Raw genomic sequence first — 26018 nt, 5'->3', positions numbered from 1 at the left:
TTTTGTATAGTATATTAAGCTTGGATTAACCTTTATTGGTCAGTTCTTCAAAACTGTGAGTAGGAAGTACTTCAAGATTCTGTAAAGGTTTGACTTGAATTTTGTTTAATTACATTTTTATTCCAAAGGCCACAATGAAAGATATATATATTTCCCCAAATGTGCTTTAAGCCATATTTTAAAACATTAGAGACCACTGACAAATATATTAACTGATAGGGCATTAAAGATCTGATATGTATCTTTAAAAAAATAGTCCAAATTTAAATTTTGTTAATACAGTATACACAAATAAAATGACAGACTGTTAAAAATATTGGAGTTCTATAAGATTTGAAAAAGAAGCTCAATTAGTAAAATTGTTTGGAAAATGCTTTTCTAGGTAAAGGAATTATGTTGATAAGAGAATTTAAGAGGTCATAGAGTTGGTAATCAGCAGCCAAATATTTTTGAGTATTGCATAATCTTGAATGGAAGAGAATGGAATTTGAAGACTTCTGGATTACTTTCTGAAGTGGAGGCTTGAACTTTTTTAATATTTATATGCTATTTGATGTGAAAAGGGGAAGCTTTTTCTTTCTCCTTTGGTCTTCAAGTGGACTTTGAGGTTTCCTTGCATTTTTTTCCAATGACATTTTCCCTTTGATTGTAACATAAACTTTGTTCGTTGTAAAATAAGAAAAGTGCAGGGAATACACAAACAAAACCACACCTATCATCCAGGGATGTTACTAATATTTTAGTGTCTATTCTTTCTCCATTTTTTCCTATGTATATAGTCATGTAAACATGCTTTGTACAAAGTAAGGATTATATAACCTAGAGTATTTATTTACATTTCCCGACGTTATTAAATATTTTTTCATAACATTCTTTTAAAGAAATATTTAACTGTGAAATCAGTTGGGCCTAGAGTTTTCTCTTAGGAAAATTTTCTCTAAAGTTTATAATGTTTATTTTTTAAAACAGCTTTATTGAATATAATTGATAAATAACAAGTTGTAAATTTTAAGAAGTAAACAATTTAAGTTTGATACACATCTATACCTGTAAACTATCACCACACTCAATGTGTTTAATATATCTATCACCCCCCAAAAGTTTCCTCATGCCCCTTTGTGATCCTTCCCTTTTCCCTTGCCAGCTTTTCATTCTTTCTCATTCCCAGGCAATCACTTATCTGCTTTTGGTCACTATGATTAATTTCCATTTTCTAGAATTTTATATAAATGGAAGCATATAACGTGTACTCTTTTTTTTGTCTGTCTAGATTTTTATTTTACTCAGCAAAATTATTTTGAGATTTACCCATATTGCATTTCTTATTGCTGAATGGTGTTCTATTGTATGAATATGTCACAGTTTGTTTATTCACCTCTTGATGGATCTGCTGTGAACATTTGTGTAAAAGTATCTGTATGGACATATATGCTTTCATTTCTTTTGGATAAATACCTATGAAAGAATTGGCTGGATTATATGTAGGTATATGGTTAATTTTTTTTTTTTTATCCTTTCCTGAGCACATTTTTCCATTTTTTGTTCAGATAGAGTGGGAGGGGGAGAGAGGGAGAGAGAGAAACATAGACGTGGAAGGGACACATCGAGTGGCTGCCAACCGCACAACCCAACCAGGGCCGGGGACAAACTGCAATTGAGGTACATGCCCTTAGTGGGAACTGAACCTGGGTCTCTCCGGACATTCTAACCACTGAGCCAAACCGGCCAGGGCGATATGGTTAATTTTTAAGAAACTGCCAGAGTTCCCCATTTTATATTTCCACCAATAGTTCATGACAGTTCAAGTTTCTCTACATTCTAGTTAGTACTTGGTATGGACAGTCTTTTTAATAGGTGTATAGTGGTATTGCATTGTGTTTTTAACTTTTGCACTTCACAAAACACTAATGATGCTTAACATTTTTTCAACTGTTTAATTAACCACCCATATATCTTTTTTGGTGAAGTGTTCAAATCTTTTGCTCATTTTTCATTGTTGTTTTGTTGAATTGTTTTTCTTATTTAGTTTTGAGACTTCTATATGCATTCTAGATACAAGTCCTTTATCAACCATATGATTTGTAAAATTTTCCTCCAGTCTTGCTTATCTTTTTATATTTGTATTATGTCTCTTAAAGAACATAAGTTCTGCCCTGGCCGGTTTGGTTCAGCGGTTAGAGCGTCGGCCTGCGGTCCTGAGAGACCCGGGTTCGGTTCCCGCTAAGGGCGCGTACCTCGGTTGCAGTTTATCCCCGGCCCTGGTCGGTTGTGCGGGTGGCAGCCACTTGATGTGTTCCTTTCACATCGATGTTTCTCTCTCTCTCTCTGTTCCTCTCTCTCCCTCCCACTCTACCTGAACAACAACAACAAAAAAGAACATAAGTTCTTAATTTTGATGAAGTCCAGTTTGTCATATTTTTCTTTTATGGAATATGCTTTTGGTGTTATATCAAAAAAATCTTTACTGAACCCAAAATCAAAATGATTTTTCCTTATGTTTTCCTTTAAGAGTTTTATAGTTTTATGTTTATGTATACATTTTAGTCATTTTCTTTGCATATGAATAGGCAGTTGTCCCATTTGTTGAATAGAGTATTCTGTCTCCATTGAATTGACGTGGCATTTTTGTCAAAAATCAATTAACCATATATGTTCGGGTCTATTTCTGAGCTCTGCTCTCTTTTTAATGGATTTATGTGTCTGTTTTGACACGTAATGCCACACAGTGTTGATTGCTTTAGCATTTTAATGTCATGAAATCAGGTAATGCAAGTTTTTTAACTGTGTTCTTTTTCAAAGTAGTTTTGGCTATCCAGGTCCTTTGTGTTTCTATATAAATTTTAGAATCATTTTGTTAATTTCTATAAAAATGTCTGCTGGGATTTTGAATGGTATTGGGATAAATGAACATTTAAAAAATATTGAGTAATTTGATTCATGAATATGATTTATCTTTGCTATTATACATGTTTTTAAAAAAATCTTGCCTGGAGATATGTATATTAATTTTTTTTTTTTTAGGGAGTGGAGAGAGATTGAGAAAGAGAAACATTGATGTGAAAGAGAAACATCAATTGGTTGCCTCCTGTATGCACCCTGGCTGGGAATCTAACCCGCAACCTTTTCATTTATAGAACGATGCTCCAACCAACTGAGTCACACTGCCCAGAGCAAACATGCTTCCCCCAACCCACCAATATTAACTGCACTATGATATAAGCACCATGAAAGAAGGGATCTAATTCTGTCTTCTCCTACCTGGCCCTTGGGATGCACTCAGTAATATTTACTGAATGATGAATGAAGATCCCCGAAAATAAATGTTTGTGCATATCTCTAGTAGATTCTTAGGATTAACTCCTACATGTGTAATTGGTATGTCAAAGGATATGTTTTAAAGCTTTTGATGACCAGACTCTTCCAGAATTTTTTTTGAGACAAATATTTTGATAGATAAATATCATAAGGCATGCACAATTGATTAGCAAACAATGTTCTTGGTGACATCCTTCCCCAAGGTTTCTCTGAAATGACCTTGTAAGCATGTGGAAATGTAGGATTCATATCACAGAAATTTCTTTGATCAGTTTTCTGTCATTAGGTTTACTGAAATTGGGGCTGTGGAGATAACAAAAAAGAAATAGAAGATTGCCCTGGCTGGTTTGGCTCAGCGGTTAGAGCGTTGGCCTGCGGCCCAGAGAGACCTGGGTTCGGTTCCTGCTAAGGGCATGTATCTTGGTTGCAGTTTGTCCCCAGCCCTGGTTGGTCGTTTGGGAGGCAGCCACTTGATGTGTCATTTTCACGTTGATGTTTCTCTCTCTCTCTCTCTCTCTCTCTCTCTCTCTCTCTCTCTCTCTCCCTCCCTCCACTCTATCTGAATAAAAAACGGAAAAATGTCCTCGGGTGAGGATAAAAAAAAAAAATAGAAGATTGGCTCTGGCCGGTTTAGTTCAGCAGTTGGAGCGTCGACCTGTGGTCCGGAGAGACCCAGGTTCTGTTCCCGCTAAGGGCACGTACCTCGGTTGCAGTTTGTCCCCGGCCCTGCTTGGGTTGTGCGGTTGGCAGCCACTCCATGTGTCCCTTTCATGTCAATGTTTCTCTCTCTCTCTCCCCCTCCCACTCTGTCTGAACAAAAAATGGAAAAATGTCCTCAGGTGAGGATAAAGAAAAAAATAGAAGATTGTAGTTTTTTCTTTGAGGAACGTATAATTTGGAAAGATAGTTTACATAGCTAGAAAGCACTAGAAAGGGAAAATACAGATGTGATAGAATATAGAATAAATGAGGCAACACAGGGAATGCAGAAACTTAGAGCAGAAAGGACAGAAGCTGTTACTTTTAGAGTAACTATAAACTCCGAAAATAGTTTTATGATTGTTCAAACTGTAGGGTTTTAGGTTTGACACTGATCTTGATTTGTGGATTAATTGAAAAGATTTAAGATATTTCAGTTTGGCATAACTACATGAACAAAGTTGTGAAGGCAAAAAGAAGCAACATGTATGAAGAACTGGAAAGCAAACTCAGCTCTAGCAAAGGGACCCTGTGGGACAGCAAAATGAAATGTTTGCATTTGTATAGGGAGTTAGGTAATGCAGGGCTTTGAGTTTGGCTGAGAAAGTTTAGATTTGATCCAGTAAACAATAAGAAGGATTATAATAGAATTACAATGATGAAAACTGCAAAGAAAAGATTTCCCTGGTAGATAATTGTAGGGAGAGTTCTTGTTAAAGTAAACCAAGTGTAAATATTTGAGGTTTTGCACTAGAAGGTGATGGCCTAGAAATGGAGAAGAATGGTTAAAATAGGCAGATAGATGAAGAATCAGTCGGATTAATGATTTCTTACTAATACGAGTTTGGGGATGAGTTATGTGCTAAGAAATAAGGGAAGGATAGTGCTAATTGAATTTTTTTTAAAGGAGACAGGTAGAAAATTTGAAGCTAATTAGTTTAATTCTTATAATGTTGAGCTTCCTTTGTAGATGAGAGATGTGAATGAGTGGGAGTTATGAGCTGGGCGAGAAGTTAGGAACGTGGGTGTAAATTTGAGTGTCATTCAGATGTAATAAGTGAAGCTGTGAGAGAGGCAACTTGACTTTTTTTACAGAGATAGAGCAGCAGACCAGAGATTTCTCATGGTGATGGAAAAAGGGAACAATTAAGGACAGTGAGAAAGGTTAGTGAAATAGGAGGTGGATCATGGTTTTGTAGATGTTAAGGGAGAAGATTATTTCAGAGATTCATAAAGTGATTGTGTACAAAATCCATCATCAACTTTATTTATGTTTACTGTAGTTTAGTAAACATAGCAAACTACCAATGAAAGGTTATTGTAAATTATTCTCTTAATTATTGGAATAATCAAGCATGAAGTTTTAAAGTGGTATGGGTTTCCCCCTGTCCTAAAGTAGTGCATTCCTATGAAACCTTTTGTACGCTGAAATGACATGAAATGAAGACGGAATCAATCATCTTGCTAATAGATGTCCAAAATAAATCCAGATAAAGCACAGATGCTCACAGACAGTTCAAAACTATGGCAACTTGATGCTGAGATGCTGAATGTAGTTCCTGGCGAAGGAGCTTGGCGGTGCCACTCTTGCTGCTTGGAGTGCATGCTGCCTCTATTACTATTTGGCTCACTGCAAAACAAATGCTGAAAGCTGCTTTCATTTTTTTGCCTTTTCCACTCTCTAAAAATCAATGCAGGAAATATCCTCGGGTGAGGATGAACAAAACAAAACAAAACAAACAAAAGCTAAAATTCTCAGATTTCTTTCTGTTAGAGGAAACAGGTACTAATGTAGGTGTTTCATAAAAGCAAAGTGGCATAAAGTGAGCTTTCAAAAAGCAGGGTATACCTGCATTATCTATTGTTTAATTGGTAAGAAAGGAGTAATGACATCAAATTAATTTCATGGTTTATAAACCAGGTATCAATATTCTCATATAAAGGGATTGCCAGCATTATAAATTTTGCCTCAGATTACAAAAATAGTTTTCTTTTTGCATCATTAAAAAAATAATTTTAGCTCAAGTAAAGGGAATAGTGTACTTTTATAATTTTTTTATCCTTACCCGAGGACATTTTTGCATTTATCTTCAGATAGAGCTGGAGAGAGGGAGGGAGGAAGAGAGAGAGAGAGAAACATCGATGTGAGACAGACATGTCGAGTGGCTGCCACCCACACAACTCCAACCACGGCTGGGGACAACCTACAACCTAGGTACGTGCCCTTAGCGGGTACTGAACCCGGGACTCTCTGGTTCGTGGGCCAACGCTCTTAATTGCTGAGCCAAACTGGCCAGGGTGGGAATAGTGTACTTTATATTTACAGTTAATAGGGTGCTTTTGCCTGTCTAATATTGTGACATTTTTTAAAGTGTGATTTTTTTTTTGCCCTTAATTTTTTCTAAATGGGTTGTTGTATATGTTCATACTATCTCAACACTTTTTGTTCTTTCCTATTTGCTAAACCAGTTTTATTATATCTTGTCTGTAAAAAGATTCACAATCAACCAACATACAAGAATCAACCAATCAATGCATAAATAAGTGGAATAACAAATCAGTGTTTCTCTACCTTCCTTTCTCTAAAAATCAATTTAAAAAATTAAAAATTTCTAAGATAACATGATTTTAAAAAGTTTTACCACAAGGTGTCATTGTAACCTATAAAAAGAATTTCCATGTAAACATGTGCAACACCAATTTTTACATTTCCTTGTGCTTTTTTAAGTCCATTTTTGTTTTGTAGTTGTCATATTTTGTGATTATTGTAAGATATATTGTGTATCTCTTGCATTGAAAGAAAAAATAGTTTGTGTTCTTGAGTTCTCATTTTTGTAAAAACGTATGCTTTCCACCCACAACTTTCTTAAGAGTGTGTTGCTATAGAGATGATTGTTTGAGGGAAAGAATGAGAAGGAGTAACAGCAGGTGGATATCTAAGGAAAAAAATACTTATTTTATGTCTTTGTTCCTGACAGAACAGCTTTAGTGTTTACCCCTTTGCTGATAGAATTCCTGTGGGAGACAGGTTGATTATTTAGTGTTTTACTGTAACAGTATTTGCATTTACTAAGATGCTTTTGCAAAGGTCCTGTGTTTGAGTCTTTATTCATGTGAAGGGTTAGTACTTGAAGTAATTGTAATCTTTGCAACAGCCTAAACTGGATTCTATTTTACTTTAAAAAAAAAATGTCTTGATTTCCTGGTTGGTCTTTTAACTAGTGACAACATTAAAATAGTTTCTATTATTTTGAGGGATGGGGTGTCAATATTTAATAACTCCTTTTACTTCTGCCTCCAAATTCATTTCAGGACTATTCCTTGTTGACTACCTGCTACTACTATTTTAATTCAGGCCTTCAACATTGCTTTCCTGGACTTTTAATCTCTTTTTCTCTATTTTTGATCTTCTTTTCTTTTTCTCTCTCTCTTATCCACTCCCCTCTCACCTCCCTAATCTGTTCTCCACACCTTGGATTACCTTCTTTGTGAAGCCTTCCCTGACAGCTTCTCTAGCAGAAATATTTCTCTCTGCACCCATATTACTTATAAAATATATTACACTACCTTATAATTTTAAAACTCTCTGAGTTCATTTATCATGGTAGTATGTGCATGTGGTAAAATTTTTTTGAAGTATGAAAAATATTTAATAGTAAATTTTAGCCCTGGCCAGTTTGGCTCAGCGGTTAGAGCATTGGCCTGTGGTGCCGAGAGACCCGGGTTCGGTTCCCGCTAAGGGCATGTACCTCGGTTGCAGTTTGTCCCTGGCCCTGGTTGGGTTGTGCGGGTAGCAGCCACTCGATGTGTCCCTTTCACATCGATGTTTCTCTCTCTCTCTCCCTCCCACTCTACCTGAACAAAATATCAAAAAAAAAATGTCCTTGGGTGAGGAAAAAAAACAAACAAAGAAAAAACCCCAAAAACAAACAAAAGAAATAGTAAATTTTCTCTTATTCTTGTTCAGTCAGCAGTTATTCAGTTAACCAATTGTTGGTTAACATGTATGTTTCACTAACCATTACGAACTCCTTGAGGGCAAGGGTTTTCTTTTATTTGTTTCTGTATTCCTGTACCCAGCAGAGATCATGTCCTATATGGGCAAGCTATTCCTTGCTTTGAAGTCTGCTTGATGTTATGGTCTGTGTATTTCTGTATTTGCTTCAAAGCTCTCTTAGTATAAGTGGACCACTCAGTAAATATGGTATAGTAGCCCCTCAAATACTTATTGTTTAATTGCTTTAAAAAAAGATAATATGGTTTTAAAATTAACCTTGAGGTTGACTTTTATTTCCCTCTTCTGGCTCTGAAAATTATGTACTTTTTGGCGGATTCTTAAAAGATGAAAAAAATAATGCTTATGTTGCCCTGGCTGGTGTGGTTCAGTGGATAGAGCATCAGCCTGCACACTGAAGGGTTGTGGGTTCAATTCCCAGTCAAGGGCACCTATCTGGGTTGCAGGTTTGATCCCTGACCCTAATGTGTCTCTGTTATATTGATGTTTCTCTGTCCCTTCCCCTCCCTCTCTTTCACTCTATCTAAAAAAATCAATGGGAGCCTGGCTAGTGTGGCTCAGTGGATTGAGCATTGTCCCATGGACTGAGAGGTCCCGGTTCGATTCCCAGTCAGGGCACATTCCTGGGCTGCAGGCTGGATCCTCGGTGGGGGACGTACAGGAGGCAGCCGTTCGATGTTTCTCTCTCACATTGATGTTTCTGTCTTCTCTCAAAAAATTAAAAAATATATATATTAAAAAAATGGAAAAAATATCCTCAGGTGAGGATTAATAACAACAACAAAAGAATGCTTATGTTAAGTCCAGGAAAAATATCAGGGGAACTCTTACCAAATTTTTTAAGTGTAACTTTTCAGACTGAGACATAAATCTCATGGCAGTAAAAATAAGTCAGGAAAGTTTAAAACAGAAAGTTTCCAGAATATGTTTTTAAATGATTAGTAGTCAACCTTCATTATGTGTTAGGAGCCATATGGTAGCCTTTCCTATTTCCAGAGAAATACGGGACTGTGAGCAAAGATGATGCTACAGTTTGCACAAAGATATTAAGTGCTCATAAATCTTTTTGGAAAGTCCCCATGTTATATGTAATAGAGCCTGCACTAAGAAACATTACAGTGAATTTGAAGCATGATTTGAGCAAGAGTTTTCTTTGTTGTTCAGATCACAACTTTTCAGAGACTTTTATAATTTATTTCAAGCATTTGAGGTTGACTGGTTAATATATCCTACTTTCCAGAATTCTATTGTGTGACTTAAGCTGTGCAGAGGCAGACAGTACAATTACAAGAATAGAATAACATTTTAATTCAGAGTGCTTAGTGGTTGATTGCTAACCACCTGAACACGTATCTTCTGCCCTTCCTCTTTACTTACCCTCCTGTTTCTTTCTAAATCACACTTATGGGGCCTGGCACCTTACCAGGGCTTTGAAGGGTCTGCTCCCAGCTGTACTTCAGGTTTGGCAGGGTGTCAAGTTGTGTCATTTTTTTTTTTTTTTTTTTTTTGTATAAAAGACATCCTGGATGGCCATCCAAAGGCTGTTTTGGTTACTAGTATAGGATTTTCTCTGGATTTTAAATAAATTCATTTCTGATGTTTTATTCATAGTGAAAATTCCTGATGTAGGTTCTCCTTAGACTTTTAATGTTTTTAAAAACAACATTCACTTGGGGGCATGTAGTATTTAAAGCATTGTTTTGAAATGTTCAAAGGCATAGCATGTGCTTTTTAATGGAATGTGTTTTGGAAGCTTTCCCTGTGTATCAGCAGCTGTGCTTTTAGAATATTTTGAATTGCCATTTTGGGGGATAGCCATTGTACCACTGTTTGAGAAATACAGTTTCTGTACAAAAGAAAATGTCGTATGTAGGTCTGTAGAGCTGGTACTGGTCAAAAGAAGTAGTAGGAAGGACATGTGGGTGTGGTTACGTGCTAATAATAATTGCAGAGAAAGGAAGATGAAGTATTTGGGATGAAGTGTTTGAAGGTGAAGTGTGCGGAGTCTTTTAAAAACTTCCTTTCACAGACACTAGTCATCTAATAAGTGCTCACTGATTAACAGGCTAACTGGAATAATGTTTCACCTTTAAAAAAATACCGTTTGAACTATGTACTTAACTTTTTAAGATTTACATCATGAATTTCTTTATTTGGTCAACTCTGCACAATAGGAATTGTTTATTTTACTATATAGTATGTGTGCCTAATACATATATAGATGTTTTATAAGTAATTGATACTCGTATGTTGAATGGTAGAAATTTAAAATTGTGATAGAAATTTGGTTTTGGGTAAAATTTATTGTGAAAAAATAGGCTGAAAAGAGAAGGTGAGTATATTAGTTACCTTTGACTACTGTAACAAATTACCACACACCAGTAGCTTCACATAATAAAAGTTTATTCACTCACAGTTTGGGGCCCAGAAGTCTGAAATCCAGGGCTGCGAAAGGCTCTAGGGCAGCGGTTCTCAACCTGTGCGTCACAACCCCTGTGGGGGTCGAATTACCCTTTCATAGGGGTCGCCTAAGACCATAGGAAAACACATATTTCCGATTGTGATTCATAAGAGTAGCAAAATTACAGTTATGAAGTAGCAACAAAATTAATTTTATGGTTGGGGGTCACCACAACATGAGGAACTGTATTAAAGGGTCATGGCATTAGGAAGGTTGAGAACCACTGCCTAGGGAGAATCTTTCCCTTGCTTCTTCTGGATCCTGGTCACACTGCCTCCTCTTTGGTCTCAGAACTCCCTCCTCTGCCTCTCTCTTAAAAGGATACATACATGTGATCGTATTTAGGGTCCACCCAGGATAAACTCATACTTTTAAGAACCTTAATTTAATCAATTTTGGGGGCCGTATAAGGTTACATTCAAAGACTACAGAGATTAGGAAGTGATCTATCTTTTTGCAGACCAGCATTCAGCCCAGTACAGTCTGGAAGCCTCCGTTACTGAATATGGATGACAAAAATGAATTGTGTCTCAAGTAGCATTAGAATGATGAACATATTCATTTAATAGTGTTGAGCTAATATGTGCCTATGTTTGTTTTGGGCACTGGGGTTATAAAGATGAATAAAACATGTTTCTTGCCCTGGAGGAAGTTACACTGAAAGTATTACATGTACCAAAATACACGATGGAAGACAGAATAATTACCTGTATGTTTGGGAGAGAGAGGAAGTGTTTCATGAAGAAAGTAATGCATTCCTGGGCAGAGTTTTGAAGGCTGACTAGGAATTTACTAGATCAGAGTGCAGAGGGATGGAAAAGAGTAGGAAATTATTATTTGCAAAGACACGGAGTGGATAACAGCAGTTTGTGCTTAGGATGCTACCAGTAGTCAGTGTACAGAGATAAATTAAATTTGTTTTTCCTTTCTAATATGCGAATAGCTATCTCACATTTTATCTGTTGCAAAGGGAACATTCTTTGTTGTGATCTTTCTTATTTTTTTTTAAATCCTCATCCGAGGACACTTTTCCATTTTTTGTTCAGATAGAGTGGGGAGGGGGAGAGAGAGAGAGAGAAACATCGAAGTGAAAGGGACACATCCAGTGGTTGCCACCCCTCACAACCCAACCAGGTCCAGGGACAAACCACAACCAAGGCACATGCCCCTAGTGGGTGTTGTGATTGTTCTTAAAGCAAATATCTTTTGTATTCAGAAGATCTGTGAATGGCCATTAAATACATGAAAAAGTGCTTCAGGGAAATTCCAATTAAAACCACATGAGCCCTGGCCGGTTTGGCTCAGTGGTTAGAGCATCGGCCTGCGGTCCGGAGAGACCCGGGTTCGGTTCCCGCTAAGGGCATGTACCTCGGTTGCAGTTTGTCCCCGGCCCTGGTTGGTCGTGCGGGTGGCAGCCACTCGATGTGTGCCTTTCACATCGATGTTTCTCTCTCTCTCTCCCTTCCTCTCTCTCCCTCCTACTCTATCTGTGCAAAAAAAAAAAAAACCACATGAACAAAAAAAATGGGAAAATGTCCTCGGGTGAGGATAAAAAAAAAAAAAAAGAAAGAAAGAAAAGGAAAGTTAAGGACAACCAATTATAGCCAAGTAGGCTTTCCCAAATAAGGTAACTCCTTAAGCTATCGCCAATTAAACAGTTTCCTTGCTTTGCTTCCACATCTTCACTAGCTACTGTTGGTGTAGTGCTCCTAACTACATTTACTTTGGCACTTCCTGATTGGAATCAATGAGTGCTCAAACTCTTGAAAATTTTAATGTGCCCCAGTTTGTCTTTTTTTTTTTTTTTTGGTTAATCCTCCTCCAAGGATATTTTTCTATTGATTTTTTTGAGAGTGTGGAAGGGAGGGAGGAAGAGAGAAGGACACACGCGCGCGTGCGTACAGTCTGTCTCTGTCTTTCTCTCTGTCTCTCTCATTGGTTGTCTCCAGTAGGACTCTGCTGGGACTGGGAATTGAACTTGCACCCAGGTACATGACGTTGACCCTTTGGTCCTCAGGCCAGCGATCTAATCACTGAGCCAAACTGGCCAGGGCCCCAGTTTGTCTTTTAACAACTGACAACACAATATGTTGGCAAAAATGTGGAGCAACCAAATCTCTCATATGTTGTTTGAAATGAAATAGTGCAACTACTTTGGAAAAAGATTTGTCAGTTTCTTATAAAGTTAAACATATATTCCTTGATCTACTCATATATTACCCCTCTCCCTAAATGTAAACATGTCCACAGAAAGTGTTATACAAGAATTATAGCAGCCTTCCTTGTATCTAATACTCTTAACAACCAGAAACAACCCAAATGCCCATCAGTAACAATGGATAAACAAAATGTGATATATTTAAACATGGAATACTCTTGGTTCTTCCCTTGTGAACTCATGGAATTAAAAAAATGTATACTTAAAATTTATGCATTTCGTTTTGTGTAATAAAAAAATAAAGGGACTGTAATGTAAGCAAGAGAACTGGTGGGAGAAATGGTTCTTTTTTCTTAATGTTAATTGTGTATCCATGTGATAGCTGAAACTGGTAGCCTCACAACAATGAAGAGAATTAAGTCAACAGGATGTGTTGGCAGAAGCATGGAAAATACCAGGGTCCTTGATGATATTGAACCTGGTTTTTTAATGAAAATTTAAAATTTTGAATTCTTTTTAAATAATTGTGAATTATAATATATATACAGAAAAGTTCACAAAAACTGTTCATCTGAGTGATTTACAAAGCAACTCCCTATAACCCACACAAAGATCAGAAGTAGAATACTGCCAGCCTTCTTTGGGTAACATCTATCCTGGCTTTTCTGTTAATCACCTCCTTTCTTTATAGTTTTCCAACCTAAACTAACCTAAACATGTCTTCTCTAAATACTATAGTTTTGCCTGTTTTTAATTTTTTTTCAACTTTATGTGTTTGGAATAATTTACTATGTTTTCTTTTGTGTCTGGCTTCTTTCTTTTGCACAATATGTTTTTGATATTCACCTATGTAGAGTGTATTTGTACCTTTTTTCCATTGGCATATAGTACTAGTTCCATTAACCCCATTTTGTTTCTTCAACTGTTAAAGGACATTTGGTTTCTAGGTTTCCGTTGGGTAACAATACTGCTATAAACAGTATTATTCCAACAAGTCTCTTGGTTCACTTACACTTATATTTCAGTTGAGTCTTATATCAAGTAGAGGAATTGCTGTATTTCTTTAACTTAGGTAGATAATGCTTTTTCCCCTAAGTAGATATGCCATTGGATATGCCAATTTACACTACAACCTGTTGCTTCTCTTCCTCCTAAAATTTATGATCATTCTTTTTGGCTTTCTAATTGAGATTTTAATTTTATAAAAACTTTCTACACATAAAAAGAGAAACAGTTCAATAGAAAAATATGGGCAAAAGATTCAAATAGATATTTCACAAAAGAGGATATCTAAATGGCTTGAAACAATGAAAGGTACGCAATCTCATTATTTATCAGGGAATTGCCTTTTAGACATGTTCTTTTTTGCCCTGAGTTATTGAAGATATTATTCTATATTCTAGCAACTTTGTTCTTTTGCTTTTCACATGTAGATCTTCCGCCCAACTAGAATTAATTTTAATGTGTAATACAAAGTTGGGCTCAGATTTCTTTTTTGCACAAGGTTATCTGGTTGTCCCAGCACTTTTTATGTGACTTTCTTGTTCTTACCATTGAGCAAATCCACCTTTGTTCTAAACAGAATGTCTTTTATGGGTGGGTGTATTTCTCACTGTATTCTGTTTTGTTCTCTATGTCTATAATTAAGTCAATGTCATCTGCCTTAATTACTGAGATTTATAGTAAAGTTCTCCTACCTGGTTCTTTAAAATTGTTTCTGCTGTTGCCATTTTGTTTGTATTTCCATGTGAATTTTTGAACCACCGTGTTAAATTTCACACACAGAGAGAAATCCTCCCCCCTCCCCCTTATATAGTGATTGGTATAGTATCATCTGTGTAGGTCAGTTTGGGAAGAGTTTATATCTTTAGAATGTTGTTTTCCAATCTATGTAATTGATATATATTTTTATCTACTTAGCTCCTTTTAAGTTTCTCTAATAGGTAGCCATATATTTTCTGTATAATGGTCTGTACATCTTTTGCCTAGATACTTGCTTTTTTGGGATGCTATTAAGAATGTCTTTAAAATATTTTGTTGCTGGTATATAGAATGAAATTAATTTTTTTATATTTATCTAACAATCTTCCTAATTTGCTTCTAATGAATTCTTTTGGATTTTCTGCATACGTAATCAAAACACCGTATGTAAAGTTCTGTTTTTCCTTTTCCATTTGTTAACCTTTTATACTTTTGTCTTATTCCAGATCTTTAATACGTTGAATAAAATTGTTGATAATGACATCCTTGTCTTGATTACATTCTCAAAGGACACTGAAGGTGTAAAAACCAAGCATGGTGTTTGGTGTATTCTTCTTGTATGTGTCTATTATCAACTTGATGTGCCTTTCCATTCCTAGTTTTCTAAGTTTTTTTTTTTTAGTTCAGTTAGATTGCATATGACATAAAATTAACTGTTTAAAGTGTGCAGTTTAGTCCTGCTGGTTCGGCTCAGTGGTTGAACATTGACCCATGTATCAAGAGGTCACTGGTTTGATTCCTGGTCAGAGTACATACTCAGGTTGTGGGCTCTAAGGGGGTCGTGCTGGAGGTGACTGATGGATGTTCTCTCTCATTGATGTTTCTCTCTCTCTCTCTTCCTCTCCCTCTAAAGTTAGTTGAAGAAATATTTTTAAAAATGCCCTGGCCAGTTTTGCTCAGCAGTTAGAGCATCAGCCTGCGGTCCAGAGAGACCCGGGTTCAGTTCCCGCTAAGGGCGCATGCCTTGGTTGCAGTTTGTCCCCGACCCTGGTTGGTCGTGTGGGTGGCAGCCACTCGTTGTGTCTCTTTCACGTAGATATTTCTCTCTCCCTCTCTCCCTCCCTCCCTCCCACTCTATCTGAACAATAAAATGGAAAAATGTCCTCAGGTGAGGAAAAAAAAATAGCCTGGCTGGTGTGGCTCAGTGGTTGAGTGTTGACCCATGTACCAAAAGGTGGCTGGTTTGATTCACGTTCAGGGCACATGCCCAGGTTGTGGGCCAAATCCCCAGTTGGGCGTGTGCAGGAAGTAGGCAGTTGATGTTCTCTCTCATCAATGTTTCTATCTCTCCCTCTCCCTTTCTCTCTCTCTCTCTCTCTCTCTCTAATATCAATAAAGAAAACTAACTAACTAAATAAATAAATTGTGCAGCTTAGCGGTGTTTAGTATATTCATAATGTTGTGCAACAATCACCTCTACTTCCAAAACATTTTATCACCCCTCCAAAAAAAACAAAACTCTGCACCGTTAAGCAGTCATTCTCTATTTCCCCCTCTTCCTTGCCTCAGCAACTACCAATCTGCTTTCTGTTTCTGTGGATTTACCTATTTTGGCTATTTTATATAAATGGAATCATACTTTGATGATACAAATGGTAGGTGTTTTATTTTAGTCCACAAGTTTGTGAACACCTGTTTTTTAAAAATATGTTTTTATTTATTTTAGAGAGAGACAGAGATACATCGATGTGAGAGAAACATCAATTGGCTGCCTCTTGCATGCCCCCCACTGGGGATTGAGCCTGCAACCTGGGCATGTGTCCTGACAGGGAATCGAACCAGCAACCTTTTGGTGCATGGGATGACGTTCGACCAACTAAGCCACACCGGCTAGGGTGACCATTATTTTTTTGTAATGTTTATTTTCTGTCTATTGTTTAGGTTGGTAATTTCTGTTATATCTTCCAGTTTAATTGTTTTATCTTTCCTCTCTATTTCTACCATTTTGCTCATCTACTTAGGTTTTTAATTCGTCATTGTATTTTTCTGTTCTAAAATTTCCACTTGGTGCTTTATATCTTCTCTATTTTGCTGAGACTTACATTTCTTTGCTGTGACTTTCCTTTTTTTATTTATTTCAAGCTTGCTTGTAATTATTCATTGAAACATTTTTATCATGACTTCTTTAAAATCTTTGTTAGATAACTGTCATCTCAGTGTTGGCATCTATCATTATCTTTTTACCTTCTATATTCGATCTTCCTCTTTCTTGGTATGACCTGTGATTTTCTATTGAAACCTGAACATTTGGGGTATTATCTTATGAGACTCTGGATCCTTTTTAAACCTTTTGTTTTAGCTGGCTGTTTTTTGATACTGCTTTGGCAGGGGAAAGGGGGATATGCTATCTCGTTGTTGTTAGATCCAGGTAGAAGTCCAGATTCTCCAACTGGCTTCTGTTTACAACTGAGTTGGGGAGATCGTCATTGCTGCATGGCGTGGAGTTCTGTCTCCCCGTGTGGTCTCCACTGACATCCTGGAAGAGGGTGGCTTTGTCACTTCTGAGTGGTGGTACCAGTCCTAATTTTCCACTAGGCCTTCAGCAGAATAAGGAGGTGTACTTCCTTACTACTGGGAGCAGGGAAAATTCAGGTTTACCACGTGATTTCCACTGACATTGCTGGAGCATGAAGCTTTATTACTGCTCAGCAGGAATGAAAGTCCCACCTTTTCTACTCACCCTTTATAAAATAAAAATTTTTAGAAATCTTCACCAGAAGATATGCTTAGAGAGAGAAAGTGAGGTAGGAGGGGAGAGAGAGAGTAGAGAGAGACAGACAGACAGACATCCATGTGACAGAGAAATATCCATTGGTTGTCTTCTGTATGCTCCAACCAGGGATAAAACCTGCAACCCAGGCAAGTATGTGCACAGGAGGATGCTCAACCAACTGAGCCACTCCATCAGGGGACTCATCCTTTTTGTATACTACCCAGGCAGGTATTGGGATACCTTGTTACAACCTGGCATTTTCTTGTGTGGGTGGGTTAGAGCCACAGTTTTTTTGTGTAGTATTAGCCTGGAGTTGATTGCTGTCTAAAATTTTTATTGTGCTAGAGATAAAAATTATCTTGTTACTTTGGCTAGAGAACAGGCTTTTTTTAAGGCTCTTTTTTTGTCTGAACCCGTTGCTCGCTTTTTTAGATCCAAGTTGGGCATATATGAGGGGAAAAAGAAAACGCAGGGAACTCACCACTGTGTTGGTTCTTATATCCCTAGGTCCTTAGCCAGTTTGCCTTCTAGTCTTCATTTTTCAGTCATGTTAGGGATGTCATATATATAATGTTCAGGACATTTATTAACATTACTGGCATTTATAAGGAAATGTACATCTGTTTCATCTTCCCATAAGCTGAAGTCTATCCCACAAGTTTTAAGATGTAACATCAGTTTTCATTTCGTTCTAATAATTTCTGTTGTGAGCTTTTCTTTTCTTTATAAGGTATTTAGAAATGTATTCTTATTTTCTAAGCATATATAGCTTTTCCAGTTTACCTTTCCATATAAGTTTTAGTTAGTTGTACTGTGATCAAAAAACATATTCTCTATAATTTTTTTAATTGGGAGGGTAGGGAGGGGAGAGATTGAGAGAGAGACATTGATTTGTTGTTCCACTTATTGATATATTCTTTGGTTGATTCTTATATGTGCCATGAACAGGGATCGAACCCACAACCTTGGCATATTGGGATGATGCTGTAACCAACTGAGTTACCTGGCCAGGGCAAGATATTCTGTATAATTTTGTTTTGTTTAACTTTTGAGATAGAAAAAAAAAAGATCCAGTATATAGTTGATATTTATAAATGTTATATGTCTACTTATAAGGAATGTGTATTCTGTAGTTTATTGGGCACAGTTTTATATATATGTCAGTTTTGTTACTTGTGTTGTTTAAATTGTTGATATTCTTACTGATTTTTTTTTAACTTGTTCTGTTATTTACTAAGAATAATGGTTAAATTCCCTTATGACTTTGAATTTTTCCTTATATTTCTGACCACTTCTGCCTTTCCTGTTTAATGTATATAAATTAAAGTTGTCACATCTTATGGTATATCTAACCTTTTATCATTATAAATAGGTTTATTCATCTTTAGTAGTGGGATTTTTTTGGCCTTAAAATCAACTTTATCTGATTTTAATAGTTATATATTATACATATAGTTAAATTGTATATATTATACAATAGTTATGTAGTTATAGATACTAATAATATTTCTTTTGATTAGTATTTGCATTATCTTTTTCCCTTTTTTTTTAACCTTTCTGTTCCCTTGTTTTAAAAATATTTTGTAAAAAAGGCATATAGTTGGGTTATATTTTTTCTTTTAAATTTCTCTTCTTTATTTGAAGCATTAATCTGTGTACTTTAATGTCATTACTTATATGTTAGTCAAAATACACTGTATTACTGTTTCATTTTCTACTTGTTTTATGTTCCCTCTTATCTTTCACTTTGCCTTCTTTCAGTCTGAGTTTTCAGGGAAAGGATGGTTCTCAAAGGAGAGTTAGGGCCACGGTGGGGTGATTTTATCCCCTAGGGTGCATTTGGTAAAATGGAGAACTTTTGTTTTCCACAGCTGGGGGGAGTGGTGCTGCTGGAATCTATTGGGTGGAGATGAGGAATGCTTAATGTCCTGCAAAGTGTTGGATAACCCCTCACAACAAAGTTATCTGATCTTCAGACTGACAGTCCTCAGAGGAAGGTGGGGAGGGTGGGAAGCGATAAACCACAGAATTTATATGCAGTGTACATAACCAGTGGACACTGACAACAATACTTTGAAGGGGGTGGTTTGGGAGCAGGGAGGAGGGTGTCAATGGGGGAAAAAGGAGAAACATCTGAAACAAAAATAAATTAATCAAAAAAGGAGCTATTTGATCTAACGTGTCAGAAGTGTAAAGGTTGAAAAACTCTAAAATAGAGTGTTTAAGTAATTTTAATTTTTCCATCCTTTTAGCATTCTTCAATGGTTATATTAGAGAAAGGTTTGGCAAGCATTTATATGAGGAGTCAGATAGTAAATATTTTAGGCTCTTCATGCCATGTATGGTTTCTGTCATGTATTCTCTCCTTTCCATTCCTTTCTTCCTCTCTCTCATATTTCTTTCATTTTTTTAGAGCTGCTTTCGATTTATAACAAAATTGAGCAGAAAGTACAGAGGGATCCGATATACCCCTTGCCTCACCCCACATGTTCACAACCTCCCATGTTGTTATTATTTTTATTATTTTGTTAATCTCACCCGAGGATATTTTTCCATTGATTTTAGATAGAGTGGAAGGGAGATTGATGTGGAAAGAGACATCAGTTGGTTGCTTCCTGTATGACTGCAACCAGGGCAAGGGATCCAGCCTGCAACCCAGGTTTGAGCCCTTGACCAGGAATTGAACCAGAGACCCTTTGGTCTGTGGGTTGATGCTCTAACCCCTGGGCAAAACTGGCCAGGGCAACCTCCCCTATTATTAACATCCCACCGCAGAACGATACATTTGTTGCAATTGATGAACCTACATTGACATATCATTATCACCCATAGTCTATAGGTTACTTACGGGTTCACTATTGGTGTTTTACATTCTGTGGGATTTAACAAATGTATATTACCATGTATTTTATAATTATAGTATGTTACAGAATAATCTCACTGCTCTAAAAATCCTCTGTACTCCACGTATTTATCCCTTTCTTTCCCCTAATTCCTGGCAATCACTGATCTTTTTTTGTCTCCATAGTTTGCTGTTTCCAAGATATCATATAGCTGGTATCCTACAGTATATGTATCCATTTTAGATTATCTTCTTTTACTTAGTGACATGCATTTAAGGTTCCAATGTATCTTTTTATGGCTTGATAGCTCATTTATCTTAGGGTTGAATAATAATGCATTGTCTGTATGTACCACAGTTTATTTATCCATTTACCTTCTGAAGAATATCTTGGTCACTTCCAAGTTTTGGAAGTTGTGAATAAAACATCTAGAAACATCTGTGAACAGGTTTTTGTGTGGATGTAAGTTTTCAGCTAATTTGGTTAAATACCTCTGTGTGTGTGTGTGTGTGTGTGTGTGTGTGTGTGTGTGTGTGTAGGGGTGTTGTGGAGCCTCACCAGCATTTAGTGTTTGGGTTTTAGTTCATTCTCATAGGTATGGAGTGGTATCTCATTGTTTTAATGACATGATATTGAACATCTTAAAATTTTTTTTTTTATTGATTTTTAGAGAGAGAGAGAAAGGGAGAGGGAGAAAGAGATAGAAACATTGATGAGAGAGGACATCGACTGGTTGCCTCCTGCGTGCCCTCCACTGGGGATTGGGCCCACAACCTGGGCATGTGCCCTGCTCGGGAATCGAACTGGCAACCTCCGATGCTCATCCACTGAGCCACATCGCCTGGGCTTAACATCTTTTTATAAACTTATTTGCCATTTGTAATAACTTCTTTGGCCCATTTTTTAATCTGGTTGTTAGTTTTATTTTTGTTTAGTTTGAGTTCTTTGTATGTTTTGGATAGTAGTCCTTATCAGATATGTCTTTTCCAAATATATTATCCCAGTCTTTGGCTTCTTAGTCTCTTAACCGTGTCTTTCATAGAGCAGAAGCTTTTAATTTTATGAAGTCTAATTTACCGATTATTTCTTTCATAGATCTTGCATTTTGTGTTGTATCTAAAAATCCATCGCCATATTGAAGGTTGTCTAGATTTTCTTCTATGTTATCTTCTAGGAGTTTAGTAGTTTTACATTTTACATATATGTGTATGATCCATTTTGTAAAGGGTGTAAGGTCTGTGCCTAGATATATTTTTATTTTTATTTTTTTGCATGTGCATTATTTTTGCATGTACTCCTTTGTCAAAGGTCAGTTGACTCTATTTGTGTTAGTGTACTTTTGGACTCTCTTTTCTGTTCCACTGAGCTATTTATCAATTCTTTTGCTAATTCTACCCTGTCTTATTTGCCATTGCCACTGTCTTAATTTCCATTGAGCTATTTATCTATTGTTTTGCTAATTACCACACTGTCTTATTTATTGTTAGTCTTCTGACTTTGTTCTTCAGTATTTTGTTAGCTATTCTGGGTCTTTTGCCTCTTCATATAAACTTTAGAATCATTTTGTCAGTATTCCCAAAACAACTTGTTGAGATTGTATTGAATTTATAGATCAAGTTGGGAAGAACTGACGTCTTGGCAATATTGAGTCTTCCTATCATGAACATAGAATTTATTTTTCTCTTTATTTAGTCCCTATTTGATTTCTTTTAGCAGCGTTTTGTAATTTTCCTCATATAAATCCTATACATATTTTGTTAGATTTATAGCTATTTCATTTTGGAGGCAATGCTAATAATGTAAGTGGTTGGTATTGTGTTCTAAATTTCAAGTTCTATTTGTTTATTGCTGATATATAGGAAAGTAATTTTTTTGTATATTAACTTTGTATTCTGCAACCTTGCTATAATTATTCATTAGTTTCAGGAGCCTTTTGTTATTACTATTTTGGATCGTCTACATAGACAATTATGTCATCTGTAGACAATGACAGTTTTATTTCTGCCTTCTTTATCTATGTGCCTTGTATTTCTTTTTCTTGTCTTACTGTATTAACTAAGACTTTCATCCAGTATGATGTTTAAAAGGAATGGGGAGAGGGGACCTCCTTGCTTCTGCTGCTGCTGCTGCTTTTTTTTTTTTTTTTTTGGCTAATCCTCACCTGAGGATCTTTTCCCATTGATTTGTAAAGAGAATGAAGAGAGAAAGAGAGAAACATAGAGGTGAGAGAGACACCTCAACTGGCTGCCTCCCACAAGGCTTCGGTTGGGGCTGGGTATCGAACCTGCAATCCAGGTATGTGTCCTTGACTGCAATTGAATCTGTGACCCTTTGGTCTGCAGGCTGACACTCTAACCTCTGAGCCAAACCAGCCAGGGCTGGCTGGCTGGCTGGCTTGCTTGCTTGCTTATTTATTTATTTATTTAATATTATATATATATATTTTTTACCAGTTATTCACTTGTTCCTTTACTTAATAAAGAAACAATAGGTGCTTCAAGAGCTCTTTTAGATGCATGAGTGAATTTAAACATGAGTATTTCAACATAATTGGTCTTTGCTCTTTTTTAAAAAATTAATTTATTTTTGTTACCGATGTTTCTCCTTTGCTTGTTCTTTAAAAAAAATTGTTTTTTTCCCTTCATTGATTTTTAGAGAGAGAGGAAGGGAGAGAGAGAGACAGAAACATTGATGAGAGAAAACATCAATCGGCTGCTTCCTGCATGCCCCCCACTGGGATTTGGCCCACAACCAGGGCATGTGCCCTGACTGGGAATTAAACCAGCGACCTCTTGGTGCATGGGTCAGCGGTCAACCACTGAGCCACACCAGCTGGGCAGGGCTTGCTTGTTCTTGATCTTAGTGGGAAAGTTTTTATTTTTTCACTATTAAATATGCTGTTAGCTGTAGATTTTTTGTAGATGTTCTTTATCAAATTGAGGACGGTTCCCCTTTATACCTAATTTGTTGAGAGTTTTTAATCATGAATGGGTGTTGGATTTTTTCCAGATGCTTTTTCTGCATCTACTGATATGATCCTATGATTTTTCTACTTTAGTCTGTTGATCTAATGAATTACATTAATTGATTTGTTTATGGCTTCTAATTCTCTCAAAAATTCTCAGTCTTTTTTTCTATTGCCTTTTACACCAAATAACATAATATTTCTTTCAAAATCATTGACCACTTTAATACTGAGATCCTGTTTGTTGTCTGTTGTTTTTTGTGGCCTTAATTCATGTTGCTTTATCTTCCCATGGACTTTTTTTTTATTATGTCTCTTTATTTGTAAAGTTTTTTTTTTTTTTTTTTTTTTAGAGTAATTTGAGGCCTAGGGTAATATCTTTCTTCTAAATTACTCTTATTCTTAAAGCAGCCTATAATTTATCTAGGTTTTTTGTTCTTAGGAGGCTCTATCCACATTACCTAGTTTATATTAGTTGAAATAGAAGACTATCTTCAGATTTTTTTGGTATAAGAGATACATGTATAAATACATTTTTACAATGTTTAAGGTAATTGAATTGGGGTGTTCTCTTTTTAGCTACAAGCCTCATATAATTAGTGTAAAATATAGAATTTTTCTTTGTAAGCTTGAATATAGAATTATGGAACCACTTTTGAAGGTCAGAGAAGGAATTATGTTTTTTGAGGCCTTTCTATGTATAACACTAGATATCTATTTGGAGAACTAGAATAAATGGATTTTCCAAGACTATTATTGGTAAATTAATTACAATTAAACTGGAGAACTGAATGTGTTGTATGTGCAAAATACTTAAAAAACATAAAATTTATTCTGACCTTGGTAAGACTCACACAAATAGGCAGATAGTTTTCTGTGATTTTTAAATATTTTTAGGGGAGAAAATTCTGAAAAAGGCTACTGGGAAAGGCAACCCAGTGGCTTATAACTTTAAGTTTGAGGCAAGAAATTTTTTTCAGTATCTAATCTAACTAATATGTTTAAGCCTATTCATATCCAGTTATCACAGAAATAGAGAACAGTAATTATAGTCCATATTATAGTCTATTTTCATTAGTGTAGGATTCACAAACCAAGACAAGCTGCATGAACAAAGGCATGATTGTTCAGGGAATATATAGCTGGAGTAAGAATTTTTGGCAGATGGTAGGAAATTAGACTAATCAAGGTAGATTGGAGCTGATTGTGTAGGGCCTTGAAATGCTGGATTGTTTGACTTTGTCTCACATATAAGAACTTTTGAGTGAGAAGTCAAATCAACATTTTGAATATTAATCTGGCAGTGCTTTGTGGCATAGGCAGAGGTTGGAAGCAAAGATAACATAAAGCTCTAATAATGGACTAATTATGGGATGATAAGAGCTTGACTTCTTGTGGTTAGTAGGAATGGAGAGAATGGAATGCATTTTAAAGAAGAGTATTTGGTGTTTATATCTGTGATGTTGAAAGAGAAAGCAGAAGATGACTTTGGAGTGTTAAGTGGATAAATGATAGCATCATATTAGTATTAATACTAGAAGCTGGAACGTCGGGTTAAAGGAAGGTTGAAAGAGAGGATGATGAACTTGGTTTAAGATAATTTGAATATAGGGTGAGAATAGACTTGTTCATTATCTGAAAAAAATTTTGTAATTAAAAAATTTGTAATTAATAAAATGGTGAAAGTATAAGGAGCAAGTTGTCCTATGGGGGGAGTCCTATTATTTCTCTAGAAGTTACCACTATTATCAATTTGGTATAAATTACTTGACTATATGTAAGTAGGTATGTGTGTTTATTCTGTCATTCATAATCTTTATCCTGCTGTGGAGGCAATGGGGACAGATGAAAGGTATCCTTTTTAATGCATAGTATGGATATATCTTTGTTTATGGAAGCTTAGGTTATTTCTGCCTTTTTAAAAAAATTAAAAGCAACATTGCAAAGAAAAATTTTATATAATTATGTTTGGGTACTTATCCAGCTGTTTTTATAGAATAAATTCCTAGAATTGGGCCAGGGATATGTAGAAAGGTTAGTATTGATTTTTTTTTTTTAAATCCTCACCCAAAGACATTTTTGCATTTATCTTCAGATAGAGCAGGAGGGAGAAAGGAGGGAAGAGAGAGAGAGAAACATTCATGTGAGAGAGACATATCGACTGGTTGCCACTCACAGGACACCCAACAGGGGCGGGGACAAACTGCAACCAAGGTAGGTATGTGCCCTTAGCGGGAATCGAACTGGAACTTTCTGGTCCGCAGGCCAACGCTCTAACTGCTGAGCCAAACTGGCCATGGCAGTATTGATTTTTGTGTGTGTGGAAATTAACTTAAATTTGTGTTTGTGTGTGTGTGTGTGTGTGGTGTGTGTAGGTGTGTTTTTGTGTGTGTGTGTTGGGGGAAGTATATCATGGGCTTGAGTGTGGTACCTACTGATAATGTATGATAGTATATTCTACCTTTATTAGTTACTAAAATTAACATATGAAAAGGTAATGAAATTGTAAACATCATCTTGGAGCAGGAGAGAAATCCTCCTGGTTTGGGAAAATACAAGAGGGCAATATGTATATGTTTGCATAGGAGTTAGAACTGGACATGAGATAATGATAGCCTGAAATTAGTGAAGTTCTGAAAACTACTTCTAGTAGATTCTAGTACCAAAAGAAAAGGAGAGAAATGATTTTAACTTTATTTTACAAAAATGTTTAGATCTTAGTGAATTTTATTTCCATGAGGACTTAGCTCCCATTTTAAAGTCGCAGTCAGTGAAAATATTTACTGTCAAATTAACTGGAATACAAAAGAAAAAAAAGTTCCTTTTAGCTTGGAAATCTTTCTTTTCCTAATTGTGTAACTAAAGGGTAGCTCTAGATCTTTCCAAGATGGTTTAAAGCTTTTAGCTAATTAAAATTAAACCCTGTAATGACTGTGGTGGTGGTATTAGAAACTATGAGATAGGTTTATTGTATGTTTTTATCTCTTAAAAATTAATTTCGATCAAAGAGCAGAATAAAAATTACATTTCAGGTTTCTGATCCAATTAATTAATTCTGTTGGCGGTGACAAGAACTGCATGAGGTGTT

At 36.1% G+C, this 26018-nt stretch overlaps 1 protein-coding gene across 5 annotated transcripts in view; it reads left to right on the top strand.

The window, feature by feature from the left end:
* CEP83 (centrosomal protein 83) overlaps positions 1–26018 on the top strand; it is a 141144-nt gene that overhangs the window by 15975 nt on the left and 99151 nt on the right. Inside the window, exon 1 of one of the 5 annotated variants that reach the window (XM_036250806.1) lies at positions 14945–14966. The exons of the other annotated variants lie outside the window; for them this stretch is intronic. The gene's annotated coding sequence lies outside the window, so the exon portion shown is untranslated. Of the gene's footprint in view, positions 1–14944; positions 14967–26018 lie in introns of those variants that run through there. 5 annotated transcript variants of the gene reach the window in all.

Source organism: Molossus molossus, unplaced genomic scaffold (assembly GCF_014108415.1).
Source record: "Molossus molossus isolate mMolMol1 unplaced genomic scaffold, mMolMol1.p scaffold_m16_p_10, whole genome shotgun sequence".
Lineage (NCBI taxonomy): Eukaryota > Metazoa > Chordata > Mammalia > Chiroptera > Molossidae > Molossus > Molossus molossus.
The sequence above is the reverse complement of the archived record's forward strand: the minus strand, read 5'-3'. Positions and strand labels throughout refer to the sequence as shown.